We start from the raw sequence: 18,357 nt of genomic DNA, 5'->3' as shown, positions 1-18,357 counted from the left end.
CCATAAAAATTTGAAAAATTGTTTTGAAAAACCCAAAAAGAGTTGTTTTTGTGTGTTTGTTTGTGTCGTAGGTCACCTTCCAACACAATGATGAGGATTTGGTTTTTAATTGCATGATGCTGTGAAAGAAAGTTATAAACATGGATGGAAGTTTGATATATTCTTGGTTTATACTTGGTTATAGTTGTTGTTTATGAATTCATGTTTAATCCCAAAGAAAAAAAAAAAAAAAAGAAGAAGTTTTTGTAATATGCTTGAAGGAAGGAACTTAGAATAACATTACAACCCTGAGAGACTGAGCTTTAAACATTCTTTGGAGAGTATTAATCTGTGATTCTTGTTTTCAAACTCGTTGCATGATCTCATTATTCTTGCTTGGTTGCTAATTAGAAGGCGTTTCATCATTTAGTTCCAAATGCTAGAACTTGCATCCATTCCATTCAAAGCATGATTGCATAATATATATCAAGATGAAGTGTGTAGTGAAGCCATCAACCAAACAGCCAACCCATGCACTATATATATATTGTAGGTCATAACCCCCATTGAGCCATTGTTAGCCTTTGTTCTTTGTTTACCCATATCATCCCCACCTAGCCTAGATTAGGACCACCCATACCCTTGTTCTTGAAGCATAGTAAGCATGACTTAGAGGGAATCCTTTCGAATATGCAAAACAACAAGTGTGGGGGAATTTGTGTGTGTGTGTTGATATGCCACGAAAAGAAATAAGGCATGAAAAAAAAAAAAAAATTCGTGAAAAAAGAAAAAGAAAAGAAAAAGTTGTGAAAAGAAAGAAAAAGAGGATGAAATAAGTGAAAATAAGCTCACATGTTTGTGGTAGTTGAAGAAAGGGTCCAAAACGTTGAATATGGCCCTAAGAGTTGTGTGAATTTTCCCCTTCTGTGTCTAAGTGAGTTTCTACTATCATAAGTGATTCTAAGTGTCAAATTTCATTACTTTGCTTGCTATTGCTTAAAGAACGTTTGTTATCCTTACCTTTCATTGTTAGCCAATCACCCTTACCCCGTTACAATCTTTATGCTTCAATCTTGATCATTATGTTGTCAATAATGTGGAGTTTGGAATTGATGTAAGCATATGGTGTCCCTGGTTCTCGCATCTAATTGGTAGCATTCCTTTCATGAGATCTTATTCATATACATTCCAGAAAAGTGCTTTCCTTGTTATAAACATATGTGAGTGTTTAGTTTCATATTTACATCAATCTTCTCACATATACTTAGTGTAGGGTGTGTAATCAGAAAGTCTGTGTGAAAATAAGAGAGTATCTTGTAAGGAATTAAGTGATTTCTCTAAGGCATGTTACTACATTCAAATGTTGTTTTAAATTGATTAAATGAGAACTAGTAAGGAGTGATTATGATTACGTATGTGCCTAAGCATAAGGATGACTAAAATCTATGTGAGTAATGTTCTTGAACATGTCATGTGCATTAAGAATCCCTGAGACCATTTTTGGAAAGTTTAGGTTTTGTTTTGTTTTTCTGTTTTGCTCGAGGACTAGCAAAAGCTAAGTGTGGGGGAATTTGATAGGAGCATATTTATGCGCCTTAGTTTGTTTGTTTTCTTGCATTTATGTTGCTAGTACTTAGTAATTTTAGTACTTTAAGTTATTTTCGTGTGTTTGTAGGTCCAAAGGGCTAAAGGAGCAAGAAAGTGCATTTTGGAGTAGTTTTGGGCATTAAATGGATTGCACATGCTTGAAGCCAAGTAGATGGACGAAATTGAAGACCAAAGGAGGCTAGGAATGAATAAAGAGATGAAGAAATGAAAATGAAGAACAAAGAGTTCAGAATTGGAAACCAAAGTTTCTAAATTTGAAAGTGTCTATTCTTGGCTTAGAAGTTTCCTAATCCTACCTCACCTATGTTGCAGCTAAAAAAGGGTTCCAAAACATGTTAGGTTGCTAAATAACATGTTTCTAGAAATCCTAGAACCTGCCATAGAGGTTGCCGCACCTACCTATGGATCCCTTCTTCCTTGCCGCACATGGTAGCCTAAATCCTTACCTAATTTCAGCTTTAAAACACATTCCTATTCCATTCACTCTTCAATCATTCACCCTAGTTGGCAGCCACATGTTTTCCCATTTCAATATCATTCTCCCATAAACCATCAGCACATGCTCTCCCTTTTGTGCCGTGCATTACCCTTCCATTTCCAGCTTTTCCCCTTCATCATTGCAGCACATTCACTTCCATATTCCCTAGCTGTTTTTCCATTCATTCCCTTCATTATTTCAGCCACATGCACTCTTAATCATAGAGCCACATGCACTCTTAATCATTCAGCCACATTCTCTCACATTCTCTCCCATTCTCTCCCTATAAAACCATGCATTCCCTCACCAACAAGGGAGAGGCCTGCAAAACCATGCATTCCAGCAACAATCCTTTGAGCCGTGCATAACACTTCACACCATCAAACAATCATTTGCCGTGCATTTCATACCCATTCCAGCTTTCCCCCCTTAATTGCAGCCATTTTCTGCACCTTTTCTCCTCCATTGCAGCCACTCCAAACACACATCCATTCCTCCATACAAATACCACCCCAAAACCTGTCCTTAGACTTTGTGCCGCAACAAAGAGGAGGATAAGAGGGCCTAAACGTTCATGCAATTCAAGTTGAGTTGCTGGAATTTTTGGGTGTTTCCTCTCCTTGATTTCAATGGTTAAATTTACTTATCTTTGTCTTGTACGTATGAGGAACTAAACCCCCTTTGGCTAAGGGTGTATTCGAAACCATGATTATATATGTTAAATAAGTTGATTACTTCCAGTTATCGTTGCATAAGTCGTGAATACAATTTGCTTAACCGTTTGATTTAGAACTTATTCTTGTATGTTGATTGAGAGTGCACGCTTAATTTGCATGCTTGAATTTGGTGCTAGGATATAAGTTTGTTTCACCTAATCGTTATGAATTTATATTCACAAGTAGTGAAGGTCGCTAGTCACGATCATGTTAAGTAGATTCCTGGCAAGAGTATCATGCTTTTCATAGTTACAAATGCCTTGTCGATGCTTATGATTTCCAAAGAACGTAATGATTCTAACTTGTATCTTTATCATGCTGTTCATATAGAGAACTTGTTAAGAATAATTTGTTTGCGATGCATATTCATCCAAATCAATGATTCTAGGGAAATCTGAAGGTTAATTTAAGCGGACCTAATTAACTTGGAGTGTCGAGGTTCATAACTTATTGAATTGATAACTGGAAATTGATTTACGTTGCATATATTTCATGTGTGGAGAAGAACCCCTTAGCTATTCCATCATCCATTGGTCTATCACAATTTGTCTTACAATCTGTTTTCTTTACAATCTGTCCATTTAATTTAATTTCGTCCAAACACAAACCCCCCCATATTTTGTTAAGTCTTAGTCATTACAATCTATCTTATTTTGTGTTTTTAAGTATTTGGAGTCTTGTGGACTTGTTTTGAGTTTTTGTTAAGTGAGTTAAGTGTTTTAAAGGTTAATTTTATTTATTTGAGTCAGTTTAAAGTGTTTAGCACCCCTAGTTAATCCCCGGTTAGAACGATCCCTACTTACATCATTACTACAATTGTCATAAATAGGGTTTAATTTGTGTGTCACATTCGTAACGCATCAGTAATGGCCGAAGTACATGAAGGAATTTGTGAGGCACATTAGGCTGGAACTAAGATGAGATGGTTGCTTAGAAGATATGGTTATTTCTGGCCCGAAATGGAGAAAGACTACAAAGCTTATGCCCGAGGGTGTGAAGAATGCCAAAGACATGGACCTTTCCAACATGTGCCCTTAGTACCCTTGTACCCCGTGGTCAAGCCTTGGCCCTTCAGAGGATGGGCAATGGACTTTATCTGGCAAATTCACCCAACCTCTTGCAAAAGACACACGTTCATAATTGTGGCAACGGATTACTTCACCAAGTAGGTAGAAGCTTCAGCTGTGCTGTGAAGACTATCACTTCAACTGTAGTCAAGAAGTTCATTGAAACCAAGATCTTACATAGATTTGGGGTACCCGAGATAATTGTCACAGACAGCGAGCCATCTTTTATTTCAATAAAAGTAGAGGAGTTTGCAAGTAAGTTCAAGATAAAAATGATCCAATCTAGTCCTCACTACCCTTAGTCAAATAGTCAAGCAGAAGCTAGCAACAACGTCTTGGTGAACATTATCAAAAGAATGGTGGCAGACAATCCAGAGAAGTGGAATGAGAAGTTGAAAGACACATTGTGGGCTTACAGAACCTCCAAGAGGGCAGGAATTGGAACTACTCCTTATGCCTTGACTTTCCGGCAAGATGCTGTACTCATTATGGTGATTAATGTGAGTTCTGTTAGGATTCAAAATTAGTACGGGCTGAACAGTGAAAAATATATTCAAGGTATGTGTCAAAAAGTTGAAGATCTAAATATAGCTCGAATTGAAGCCCTAGATAAAATTCAAGATGGGAAGAGAATTGTTGGCCAAGCAGATAATAAGAAGGTAAAATTAAAGACCTTCAAGGAAGAAGAGTTAGTATGGAAATCAATTCTGCTTGTGGGAGCTCAAACAAGAGGCTTCGGGTGGAGCCCGACTTAAGACGATCCTTTCATTGTTAATCAAGTACTCGACAAAGGAGGATATTACTTGGCAGATTTGGAAGGAAGCTTGTAGAGACATCCAATCAATGCTAAGTTTTTAAAGAAATACCACTCAACCTTATGGGATGTTAGGGATTGCTACATTGAAGAAGTATAAGCATTGCAAGAAATTTAAAGTCAGCTTATGTGCTCATCATAGCTGAGTTTCAAGAAAGAAATGCAAGCCAAAGTGAATGAAAAAAGTCATTTTGATTTCATTATATGTTAAAGTTACATAAAAATCAACTCAATAGTTTTACATCCTTGACTAGAGTAACTATCCTAGAATCCTGGTTATCTAAGGTCACTTGATAGTTGCTTTTCCAACCTTTCATTTTCAGAAGATACCTTTGTGATCCTTGTCTTCGTAGCAGAGCTTTCTTCCACAAGTTCTACCAAAGCCTTTGACGTTGATCCTAAAACTGATAAGGTCGTGGTAGTCGATCCCAAAGTATACACTTATGATGATAAAGTGATCAAGAAAATAGAAGCTATGGGGAAGTCCGAACTTGTGGATATCAATGCAAGATAAGATAGCTTTATATCCACAAGTAGAATCTACCGGTGCAATTAAAGTTGCTTGGCTACTCCTTAATGCCATAGAAGTCCTGAAACAAAAGCTGGAAATAGTGCACCTTTATGAGGATATTGTGGGAATTGATTTCTCCTTAGGCATGTTACTTTCAACAACAATTGGGATTTGAGAAGTCCATGCAGGTCTCAAGAAATGCACTCATCCCTCCTCGAAGAAAAGAGAAGTCTGCAGGCTTGCCCGAGGGCGATGAAGGCCATTGAGTAAATGGTGCATGGTGGAAATCCCCTCACCAGTCTTGCAGGGAGATTGAGTTCGAGCAACTTTGGGTGCCATTAGGGATTTTGAGAAGAAGAGAAGAAAAAAGTTGGAATTAGGGGGCAAGAACTGAAGAATGAGAGAAGTCTCTAAGAATTCTGGAAAGTTCTGGGAATTTGAGGCCTTAAAATGGATAAGATACTTCGCCAATGAAGTTAAGTGAGAATTATATAGTGACCGGTTACTTAACGGTGGAGTTCATGGGTTAGTGCAAGGGTTTTGTTAACCAACAGTTGCTTTAAATGGTGCGAGTCCCGAGTGAAGGCATGCGGCGACTATTTAATCATTATTAGCATCTTGGGTTACAGACCTAACAATGATTAAAAGAGGCACTGTTTGGGTTAATATTTGAACATTGTGCTGCAAGTGTGAGAAAGCCTAGAGATGCCAATTAGAAGAAGATTTGCTTAAAGCCCAGTACCAGGTCCAGAGACAAATTGGCACCTCCACATTAATGCATAGACCATGTGCTTATGATTTAAATAACAAGTGATTAGACTAACTCACAATCAGCCAAAAAGCACTTTTCAGTAGCCATACAAGTAAAAAGCTGATGGAGACAAGGACACTCAACGAATCAAACAAACAAACATACAAACTCTGCTCTCAAGCCAGATTTGCACCCAAAAGCTGAAATCAACCCAGGTTTAGTTATTTTTAGCAACAAACTATCTTTCTTTCTAGTTTAAAACTCTGTTATCTCCTTTAGTGGCGTAATATCGATTCCCTTGTGTAAACCTGTTTACCATCCATCCATTTTTAGCAAACAAACCCCTGTAATCACAAATATAAGTGACTGCAAGAAGTTCAACCTTAACAGATAAGGTGAAATCTTGCTCGAAGCTCTTTGTTTAATCTCTAAATTTGTAGATCTATTACATAATGCATTCCCCAATATGTATTCAAGTCATGTCCACCTATTGTCCTACTTCAAGAGTCCAATTTGCATCTGGATCTGGTTAGTTTAATGGATAGGCTATCGTTGAAATCAATCAAGAACCAGGCACACGGCTAAATGACTTAAAGGAGATCCGAACTCCTTTCATACGAATATACAAGACTATGAATTGAAAGTCCTTGGTCACAAGGCAAGAAAAAGAACTTAATGTGGACTTAACCTATCGACAACAATCCTTTGATAACAAGAAGTCCGAGTAACTTGGGGTGCAAGTAATCAACTAAACACACTCTTGTTCTACATTTGCTATATTGAGATAGCAGTGGCACGCCTAGCACTTAGTTAGTTTTGATTGCGAGCCTCAAGGCCTACACCTAAGGCCTCACAAAGGCACCTTTCAAAACTAACTTTGTCCTCTTCTTGTAGCACATCAGTAAGCAAGAGCCCGACTACACATCCAAAGTGCCAATCCTTTGGGGAGTTGTGCTGATGTTCGAGGAGCCTTCTCCATAAAAATCTTCGCCCGAACATTAGTCAATTGTTCTTTTTTTTTTTTTTTTTTTTGCCCTCAAGTTTGCAACCTTTTCTTTAGAATAAAACAATAAAAAAGTTCTCTCAAGCAAACACTAGCTTCTCTTTTTCCACATTAAGAATATGTAGTCATGGAAGGGGAAAAGAAAACAGATCGATCCCTTATTATTCACATAAGAAATGAGAGTTGTGTATATTGAGAGAGAGAGAGAGAGAGAGGAAAAGTTGCAGCGTGAGGAGAAAAAGAAAGGGACTCAGTACTTATAAAATATCAGAACCTTGAGAGAGAGATGAGAGTTGTGTACCTTTGAATTTTTAAAAGCCTCAAAACCCTCGTGAACAGTGTTTTTAGGGAGAGTTCAAAATAAATGCAAATTCATAATAATTAGTGTACAAGTGTGAAAAATGTGAAAAGAATATACAAGTGCTTATGATTGCAACTCTACGCTTGAACGGTGGTTACATCGTCGTTTTAATACCCTCACAATGACAACTGTGAAAAATGGAAAAAAAAATGACAAACACTCATAATGACAAGCTCTACAACCTTCGTGAAGAGATCAATTCCGAAATTCAACACCATAATCCATAACGTATATTTATACTTAAGTATCGATTGTCATTTACGTTTATGCTCCATTTTCCTTATTGGATTTAGTTTTTTTCTTTCAGATTTTCATTTTTAAAAACATGATCTTTTAGTAGATGCAGAAAAATGAACAGTTCGGATCGTTGATCTCACGTTCCAATATGTTTGATTAACTGAAAAATGCGTCGATGGTATATAGTTTCTAGAAACTTTATGAACTCTGAGCAATAATTTCACTAACCACAAAAATCTAAACATGATACCAATGATCTGAACCTTTTATCTTTTTGCATTTGCTAAAAGATCATTTCAAAAAAGAAAATCTGAAAAAACGAAATCTGGTGAGAGGAATGATGCATAAACATAAATGACAACTGACAATTATATGTAAATCTAGGGTTTATGGATTATTGTGTCGAATTTCAGAGTTGACCCTTGTACAAAAGTTGTAGAGATTGTCATTACGAGCGTTCGTATTTTTTTTGTACATTTTTCACACTTGTACATTAATTATTATGAATTCTTATTAATTTTGCACTCAAGAAAAACACTATTCATGGGGCTTTCGAGGATTTTAAAAATCCAAATGACGATGTAACCATCGTCCAAGAGTAGAGGATGCAACCACAAGCATTTATATATATATATATATATATATATGTATAACATTAATTATTACAATTTTCACACTCATACATTAATTATTATGAATTTTTATTTATTTTAAACTCCCCCTTAAAACATTGTTCATGAGGGTTTGAAGTGTGACATCCCACATCGTCCAGGAGAGTGATCCTTAAATGTATATTCCCATCCCTACCTAGCATGAGGCCTTTTGGGAGCTCACTGGCTTCAAGTTTCGTAGGAACTCCGAAGTTAAGCAAGAAGAGGGCTAGAGCAAAACCATGATGAATGACCCACTGGAAAGTTGCTCGTGAGTTCCCAAAAACAAAACCGTGAGGGATAAGCCCAAAGCGGACAATATCGTGCTACGGTGATGGAGTGGGCCCAGGAAGTGATCCACCCCGGGCCGGGATGTGACAATTGGTATCAGAGCCTAACCTTGGCTGCGTGTGTGCCGACGAGGACGTCGGGCCCCCAAGGGGGGTGGATTGTGACATCCCACATGCCCAGGGGAGTGATCCTTAAATTTATATTCCCATCCCTACCTAGCACGAGGCCTTTTAGGAGCTCACTGGCTTCGGGTTCCATAGGAACTCTGAAGTTAAGCGAGAAAGGGGCTAGGGCAATCCCATGATGGGTGACCCACTGGGAAGTTGCTCGTGAGTTCCCAAAAACAAAACCGTGAGGGAATGGTAAGCCCAAAGTGGACAATATCGTGCTACGGTGGTGAAGCGGGCCCAGGAAGTAATCCGCCCAGGGCCAGGATGTGACATGAAGAGTTTTAAAAATCCAAACGATGATATACGCATCATTAATAGGATGCAATCACAAGCATTTGCACTTTTTTTTTTTCACATTTTTGACACTTGTAAATTAATTATTATGAATTTTTTAATGTGCTTTGGTCTTTTGTAGAAAAAATTCAAAATACATTAAACAATTCATAATAATTAACTTATAAGTGTGAAAAATATGAAACATATATACAAACACTTGTGATCGTATTCTTATGCTTTGAAGTGGTTACGTACATCGTCGTTTAAATTTTTAAAACCTTCAAAACCTTCGTGAACAGTTTGTGAGTTGAAAATGTGTAATAATTCATAATAATTAATTTGTAAGTGTGAAAAATCTAAAAAGAAAATTGTGTCAACGCTCGTGATCGCATCCTCTACACTTTGACAATGGTTTCATCATCGTTTGAGTTTTAGGTTTAAGGTTTAGGGTTTTGGTTTTGGGTATGTAGTACTAATTTAATGAAAACGTGGTATATAGATATTAATTGATATAACGTTTTTCATTTGATTATTCATTGAAGTCAAATATATTTTCTTTAGCGAGTAATGGTCCGGGTCATATTACCAGTTAATTTTAACAAGTTGAGTCATATTACTCGTTTATTTTAATGTGTTTGACAGGACATAGCTTATTAAGATATCGGATATGTCATGAAAACGACACGAATACGACACAACCGCCAGATCTAGTAAAAATGCAACCGAAATGTTGTGTAGTCGTGCACGGTTAGCCTAAACTCTCTCACCTTCACTACAGGACTTTGCATTACTTTGGAAATTCTCTATGATCGAGTTGTCATGTCATCATTTCGATGGACTATTAAGTATTTTTCCTCTATCCTCGTTTAAAAAGAGAAGCAGCAGTTTACCATTATTATATTTCACTAAAATGATGCCAAACACCACTAATGAGACCGTTACCAATTTTTTTTCAACATAATCATCAAGCAACTGCCATTGTGAAGAACAATTACATCAACTTGGCTTCAAATCTTTGTTGTTTCCTTGCGTGCGCCATGTATCTCATCACATTCTTTAATATTTTTGTTTGAAAATTTTGTACATATGATTCACGAAACGAAACTTTAAGAAAAACGAAAGGAAACTTTAAATTTGGAACCGTGATCATGCATTGTTAATGAAATTTATAGGTTGATTGTGTTCATGGAATGCTATCATGCTTTGTCATTCTGCACGGATATACGCATAATGTATCCAATACCCTTTCATGCGGAAACAAGATGTTTCGGGGCCAATCATCATCATTTGTAACTTTCCAAATGCTTCATTTTGTCTGTTAATTCTGAACCTGCTAATCATGATATGATTAGTTTACTAAAAAATGGGTCATGGTGATAAAAGTAGTAATAGCAGTGCGGACAAAATATAGTTGGTGCTTCTACCATTATTGGATGGGAATAGAAATTAGTTACAAGGAGGAATTGTTTATGTTTCCTTTAAGAGTCAATACTGGATTTCATTCACTAGAAAAGTGGCAGGATACAATGAATTATAAGTGCACACACATGTAAAGGAGGAAATTGCGAAAATGCAGTTGTACTCTGTAAAAACTACATTTTTTTATTTATTGGGGAAAATACTTGCTTGAATCTACAATATGAAACGTTGGTGTTGTTTTTTTTTTTTTTTTTTTTTTTTTTTTTTTTTTTTTTTTAAGGTTTTTTGGTCTTTCATCACATGATCGATCATGTAAGGGTTACCAAAAATTTTAGTAAGAAAACTGATTATCACATGAACAATAAGTAGAATGAAATGGAACTGCATAGAGGAAGCAATGGAATAAGCGGTTGCTTATGCAGTGAGCTATTTTTCCATGAATTTCAGTGGTTGCTATCTCTTGTCCTTGCCTGAAAACTGAGTACCGATAAAGTGTAGTATTCTTGACAGTTTGATAGAGCTTTTCGTTTCACAATTTCCACAATTATGTAAACGTATCAAAAACATTATTGCTTATTTTGGGTGTTAGGTTGATCTACTTAGACTATGGCAGAATCTCATCAATGGATTGTGTATGCGTACTTGGAGTATTTACATTGTCATAACAGAAAAGGTACCCTGTATGAATGCTCAATTTATATGCGGATTAACCAAAATCTCTGCATCAATTTACTTATTTTTAAATTTTTATCTCCAGATCTTTTACTTTTTCCTTCTGAGGAGTTGTATTCTTTGATCAGAGCATAAATTCCATACTAGGTTACAGGCCTTGGGATTTCTGTGCAATGAAGAATGCTGATCTGGGGATATAGTTTGGGAGAGGCTTACACTGTGAATCGGAGGTAACACAGTTGGCTTGTGAGTTGTGAACATGGGGCCGTTGGCAAAGAACGAAGCAACTACCTTAAAGGATGAAAGGTTTTTAGTAATGAACATGCAGATGAACAGTATCCGCTGAAAATGATTCGCTTTTCGATAAGGTAGTCATGATCTTATTGAAAATACTGTTTGAAAGATAAGAGTTATCTAGACGTTGACGGAACAAGTATCGGTTACATAAAATAGTGGAGTGATCTGGTCACGTCCCATGGCATGATGCTGCCTTGAAGGTTTGGGATGACATTCCAGTTTCGGATGCAGCATTCCTGTTATAAATTTGACGGACAGTAAATGCAATCCAGACCATTAAAATTGGAAGTTCCGAATGTTATTGAACACCTTCAGGTTATCATATGTAAAATGCTTGGAGCTGTTTTGTGTTTTGCGTAGTAACGAAACTACAAAACATTCCACATTCACTTGTATATAAACTTTTGATTACGAGTTCAATTTTATTTCTTCCAATGCTTATGAGAAAGCAAAAACCTTTTTCTATTAATTAATTGATTTTAAATTAATCAATTAAGTTGTCTTTGTTTTTGGATTTGGGCTAGTTGTTGCTTTCTATGAGGCCTTTGTTTTGAAATGTTGGTTGGCTGGCTGGTCCTTGTCTGTATTCTCGATGGGCTCATAGAAGGAACAAAAATTCATAAATTGGGGATATAATTGATATTATGAGAAAAGAGGTCTTAACTGACATTAATATCGATTTCGTCAACACAGTCGGAGCTGGTCCATTGGGGTTGTCCTCGTTTCTGATTCACATCAATGTGACTGAAATTTAGCACACTGCCTACATTTTGGAGGCTTGGTGTTGCTGGGCCTTTGGCTACATATGCAAGCTTGGCTAGATTGGCGATTGAGGATGTACGTCCACCAGAAAAAATTTCCCAGCCAAGGTTCAAGTCATTTCGTGGTGATTTCGATCCTGACTACCACGTCATACATTACTGGAATGCAATGGCGCTACACAACAACAACGATGCGTGGATGTGCAAGATGTTCCCATCTATTCTTGAGGGACTTGCAATGAGATGGTATTCAAAGCTGCTAGCTAACTCTATTGACTGTTTCGAATTTTTGGTCGGCATGTTCATAAACACCTATTTGCTTTGCCGAGACATTTGCAAGCACCCCGAGGCCATGTTCTGGATGGTCCCTCAGTCTAAGGATGAAAGCCTCATAACCTACCTGAAGCGCTTCCAAGCAGAATTGGTGGAGATGGAGAAACCTGATGACAAGTTAGCCACGATGGCATTTAAATGGTGTTCAAACAAGGGTTGTATGTCCATTCACCTCTTTCTCAAAAAAACTGAACAAAAGAAAGTATGATTACGCCACTTTGGGCAAGTGATTTGATATTGCGGATGATCTAACTAACTGGAATGAAAAGAGCAAGGGAATGATTGTCAAATCAGGCTACTTTAGAAAGACTGACAGAAGAAGGGCCGACAGAGACACACTCCCTCCCTCTCCATGACACGTTACTACAAGGGGTGCAGGGACAAAGAGTCCCGCCAAAACCAAAACAGTATACCGCTTTTAACACCGTAATCAACAACATCATCCATAACATAAAGGACAAACCATTCATCGAAGAGCTCTTAGATCTGGGGCACTGTTGGGAATTCGTCAGAGACAAAAGTAAGGAAAGAAGGCTCAGTTAAACCCAGAGACATGAATCGATCTAACAAATACACTGGTTATGAAGACCGACAACATGCAAAAAAATCCTACCCTTAACACAAACTACATCCATGGAGTGCGAAATACTCAAAAGGACGGAGAAACAACGAGAAAAGTCGCAAGAAACCCAATACCGATCAGCCTGAGATGGATCCCTCGTCAACGCCTATAAATCAGTAAAAAAGAAGTTAATCCAAACTACACACCGTTTGATTCCCTTCTCGGGATATGCAGGTAGTCCAACCTGGACTCAATCATAATGTCACCGTCTGCACGAAGACAAGTCCATGGATAACTCATCTCCCAACGTTCCATTATACGCTTATCGTCAAAAGTGATCCCTAATGTAATTTTTACAACATACCATCTTATTCTTAATTAGAACTACACCAATGATTTGATTCATTATGTGGGCAATCTTTTCTGAATTCAATAAAAAAAATCACACCCCCTTTTCAATTAATCCTATTTTTATTATGAATAAAAGAAACTTTGATTTTTCAAACATCTTTTCTTTCACACTTTCTTGGGTGATGCAAGGAATACCTTATTCACATAAACGCATGTCTAAAAATTCAAAGCAACACTGTCAGAGGAGTCTCATTTAGCCCAATCCTATTGAATGGTTAGTGACTTTGGAGACTCAAACGATAACAAGCGCGGTAATGATTGGTGGGCTACGAGCACATGCACATGGCGCCTTGACACGGAAGTCCAAGGGACCATCTGGCCTTCGAAAAGTTTAACAACTAGCAAAGTTGTGGGTTATAAAATTCAAACCCCGGCTCTACGCCATTCAAGGGTAGTCGAAAGGGGATCCGGAAATCATCTGAAGGTGGCTTTGAACTCTGACCCTGATTATGACTACTTTTATCCCGAACCAACTTACAAAGTCAAGTATGCTCTGCAACATCATATGTTAGCAGGTTCGAAGGGGGCATCCAGACTAAGCAATCCTTAAGAGGAATTTTATTCCAATGGAGCTCCGAAACGCAGAAGTGCTTTGGCCAAGCCAACTAAGGTGGTTTGATCAGAAACGCTCAAGTCCAATAAATAGGGTTCAAAGTGTTTTCGACCCATATGTAGGCTACTAGGTCTCCAAAGAACATTCGTTTAAGATTCACTGGAGATAAACAAGCAATACGAGTTAAGAAAAATATGTTCTCTTAACTTCATGTTGCAAAATCTAAAGACCCTTTGATGGGGATTAAAGAGACCAAGCAACTGGAGGCCATTCCTAACTTCGAATCATAACTTGCCTTGGTCTGACAACTACAAGAGGGTAAGAGCAGAGCAAGAGGTTCTCCTTGGGTTTAATATTTGAATACTTGGTACGAGAGTAAGGTGATACTTTGGATTTCGTGATGGACCCCTTTATGGACACTAAGTTTAGGAGGTGATGTTAGAACTTACACCCTGATATGCTAGTAAGAAACTCAAGCAACCAGCAATGGTGATTTTTGGATTATACGGGAGCTAAAGGAAATGAAGATGAAGAACCAAAAAATGCAAAGAGAATATGACTCTAGCTGTTAGATCATTTCATTTCTTCACACACTGAGCATGTGAGCTCAGTCATTACAGAAAAAACCCGTGAGAGGAGAGAGAGCTAACAACAATCCTATTCAATCTCAGCCCTCCATCGTAACTAGCCTATGAGCTAATGACAAATGTACATTCATCCAGCTTCTAAGCTAATAAAAGAACTCTCCAATAATATAATTACAAGTGTAAATTTATATTTCAACAGTTACGATCCAACTTAATTGATGGTGAAAAAGTTGGCAACACTGGGATTGGAGACAACATAAGAAAAAAGAGCAATGGGAAAAGTTGATAGAAAGGTTTGTCGTTAGATGCATAGAGGGGTGATACCAAGATAGGAATCCCAGTTTAATGTAAATAGGCTAGATAAATTAGTCTTTTGTTTTATGATAACTTTAACGAAAAACTCATAGTATTGTTCACTTTAATGAAAAACCACATTTTTACACTAAAAAGTCAATCATGTACTATTTACTTTACCCTTTATTTTGTTCTTATCGTTAATACTCAAAGTTTTCAAACTCTTTTCATTAGCTTTCCACTTATTTATTTCCAATATATATTAGAGTTTACAAAGAGAGTTTGAGATGAAACCAAACTTTTCAAAATCATATCAGATAACAAACAGATAAATACAGAATTTACAAAATTTATAATTCAAAACTCGAAGACTGCAGGATCATTGGGATCATTCAAACTGAGTTAAACTTTCTCTTGCAACTGATTGGATGAGATAGGAGAACCATTTGAATTTGGTTTTGACGGGCTTAACTTACCAAATAACATGTTGCCATCTCATGGTGCGTGAAATACGCAGAAATTTTTGTGTTTGTTTAGCTTTATTTTCAGTTCCACACAGCATGATTTGCGATTGTCCCTAGTCAATAACCAAGTCAAGTCACCGCTGGGATCATTGAAGTAGATTGTTTTAATTGTGTTTAGGCTAGACAGACGAGGCAAAGTTGCCTTGTGAAGAAGGCAATCAAATGGTCTTCTGAACAATATTTATCTTGTTTTTTTGTTTATCCCCTAAACCAAACTTTATTGCTGTAATCTAAGATAAAATGTAAAAGGCAAAAAGGATAACAACTGTTTCAAACGCAAATTAACCCCTAGAAAGTAAGTTAGGCTCCATATTTGACTACCAATAAGCATATTAGGCTTATTAATTTTAATCTTGTTTGTCACTTAGTATTATAGTAATATGATATTTTATTTTTTTTTACTTATAAGTGAGAGGTCTTAAGTTTGAATCATGTTAATGATGAGTTCAATACTAATTTATTCATTCTAGCCTAATAGTTGGCCGAAGAGATGGGTGGCCAAAATTAACCATATCAAAGAATCTACTCTATTTACAATTATTTTATTCTTTTATTTTCTAATAACAGACCTCTCCATTAAAGTTAAGATCAAATGTCATAAATAAATAAGGACGTTGTGAAGTTAAGATTAATGTCATCACTGTCATTAAAATTCTAGCTAGTTTATGTTTGATGTTATTAAAATATAAGAAAAGGAACACACTAATCTTGAACCAATTTAAGGTAAATATGGCATATATAATCTTGTAAGTATGAGTTGGTCGTAGGTAACAATGGGACCGAGCACTATGGAAGACATGGTCTCCAAATTTTTTGGGCAATTTGCTATCACGGAAGATGAACAACATATCCTTATGGTTGATGCGAAGGAGGCGTCGCTGCTGAGATCTTCGAAAGTTTTCTTGGTGGGGATGGTGTTAACACAAAAGCCCTTCAAAAAGGAAAATTTCAAGCGTCAAATGCGAAGCTTATGGAAACCAAATCAAATGTATTTATTATGGAGTTAGAGAATGATAGATTCGCATTTGGGTTTAACACCAAGCAAGAGAGGACTGTTATCCAACCTAGAGGGTCCATGGTTGCATAATAAGCAATATTTACTGGTACTTGAAGAGGCAGATAATGTAACACAGCCATCGAAGGTTCTATTATCCTATCAGGACTTTTAGGTTCTGATTAAAGGACTTCCGATTTATTACATGATGAGACAAATGGGTAAACTTCTCGGCAACAACTTAGGGGAGTACATTTTATTGGACCAAAGTAGAAAGGAGGAGCAATATGGGAGCATTCTCAGAATCAGGGTTCGTATTAATGTTTTTAAGCCACTGCGACGGTGTGTGGCGATTCAAATTGATGGCTCTATGGTGATAGCTAACATTCGTTATGAAAAACTACCCCTAACGTGCTTTCTCAGTGAGATGATGGACCATGTTGAGGACCAGTGTGAGAAATTTTGTGGAAAAAAATGATGATGATAAAGCTAAGCCTTATGGTAAATGGTTCCAAGATGATGTTCTATCCCTTGAATATAAGAAACCATTAAGGAAACGCTTTGGTTTGGGTCCTGAGCCTAGATGGTCCGTGAGAGTTCCGAATTCTATGGAGGCTGATGGACTGCAAGAGGAGGATGAAGTTGCAGCGCATATTCCAGAAGAGGTGGGGCGATGGCAAGACGACCCAACGACGGACAAAAATTCCGTGAATGAATTTGGTTGGGGGTTACAACACAACGATGACACACATAACCGACAAGTAAGGCCATTCATACCTGACCTTAATGATTTGGCACCGTTTTTGGATGCAACTGATAATTCCACGACAATCATTCCTTATGAGGCTGCACCTATTTATGTCAGAGTCAACGCAATAATGATGAGGAAAGAAGAAGCACAGTTATGCCATAATCTTTGGACCCTCATAACAACATTATGATTTTTGGAACGCAAATTCAAAGGGAGCATTTACACCTCCCTATTGAAGATGTTGTTATGCTGGACCAAGGCCGAGTTCAACCTGGGCCTGAGACTATTATCATTCCTAGAGGCTCGAGAAAAGAGCCTAACCAAATGCAATCCGGAATGGAGCTAGAAAAGGTTGCTGTTGTACATGAGGAAAGGATGGGAACACGACAAGGGCAGTTAGGAGAACAAGTTTTCGGAGGGGACATAACTGAATGGTCATTAGGATCCAACCCTTTTAATTTGGCCCTTTTTATGTGGCAGTCAGGCACATGAACAGAGAACAAATAAACGGGGTGGGGGTACTACATACACTGCTTGAAGGAGACAAAGAAGAGCACAACAGAAGCTCCCTGAGTTGGGGAAGAAGTGAACGAGAAGTGGGTGATAATTGGAATAGGTCTGAACCCAAGCGAAGGTCTGTGGTGTATATTTCTATGAATTCTACAACGGCGGAGGCTGACAAGTATCAGCCCCATCAACACCAATGAGTTGTGTAAGCTGGAATTGCTGAGAGCTTGGGAACCATTGGGTAATTCGTGCACTGAAGAGACTAGTTATCTCAAAAGATCCTAGTGTGATTTTTCTATGCGAAACAAAAAGCTCAATGGAGTATACAGAGAGATTAAAATCACAATTAAAGTTTGATTTTATGTTTACAGTACCTAGTAGAGGACGTTCGAGAGGTTTATGTGTGATGTGGAAGAAGGCGGACAATCTCTCGCTGCAAACGTATTCGTAGGTGGATTAGGGGATAGAGAGCATTGGAGATTGACATTCTTCTATCGTTTTTCGGCGGAGAGTGATCGTTATAACTCATGGCCATTACTCGAACGATTGTATACGAACTTGACCCTACCTTGTTGTTGTGTGGGGGATTTTAATGAAGTTTTATATGCGGATGAACAGGAAGGGGGAGACTTGAGAAACGATAGACAAATGGAGGGATTTCGTAATGTATTGGGAACTTGCCAACACACAGATTTGGGTTTCACTGGATACAAATTTACCCAGGCAACGACACGCGGTGGAGGTATAAAAGTAAGATTAGATCGAGCAATGGCTAACCAA

At 37.6% G+C, this 18,357-nt stretch overlaps 1 pseudogene; it reads left to right on the top strand.

Moving 5' to 3' along the window:
* Positions 1–3,740: 3,740 nt before the first annotated feature.
* On the top strand, positions 3,741–4,762 carry LOC125473348 (annotated as a pseudogene).
* Positions 4,763–18,357: the final 13,595 nt, after the last annotated feature.

This window comes from the organism of the source record quoted next, unplaced genomic scaffold (genome assembly GCF_019419815.1).
Source record: "Pyrus x bretschneideri cultivar Hongxiangsu unplaced genomic scaffold, Pyrus_bretschneideri_v1 Contig83, whole genome shotgun sequence".
Taxonomy (NCBI): Eukaryota; Viridiplantae; Streptophyta; class Magnoliopsida; order Rosales; family Rosaceae; genus Pyrus; species Pyrus x bretschneideri.
This window is presented reverse-complemented; position numbering and strand designations above follow the sequence as displayed.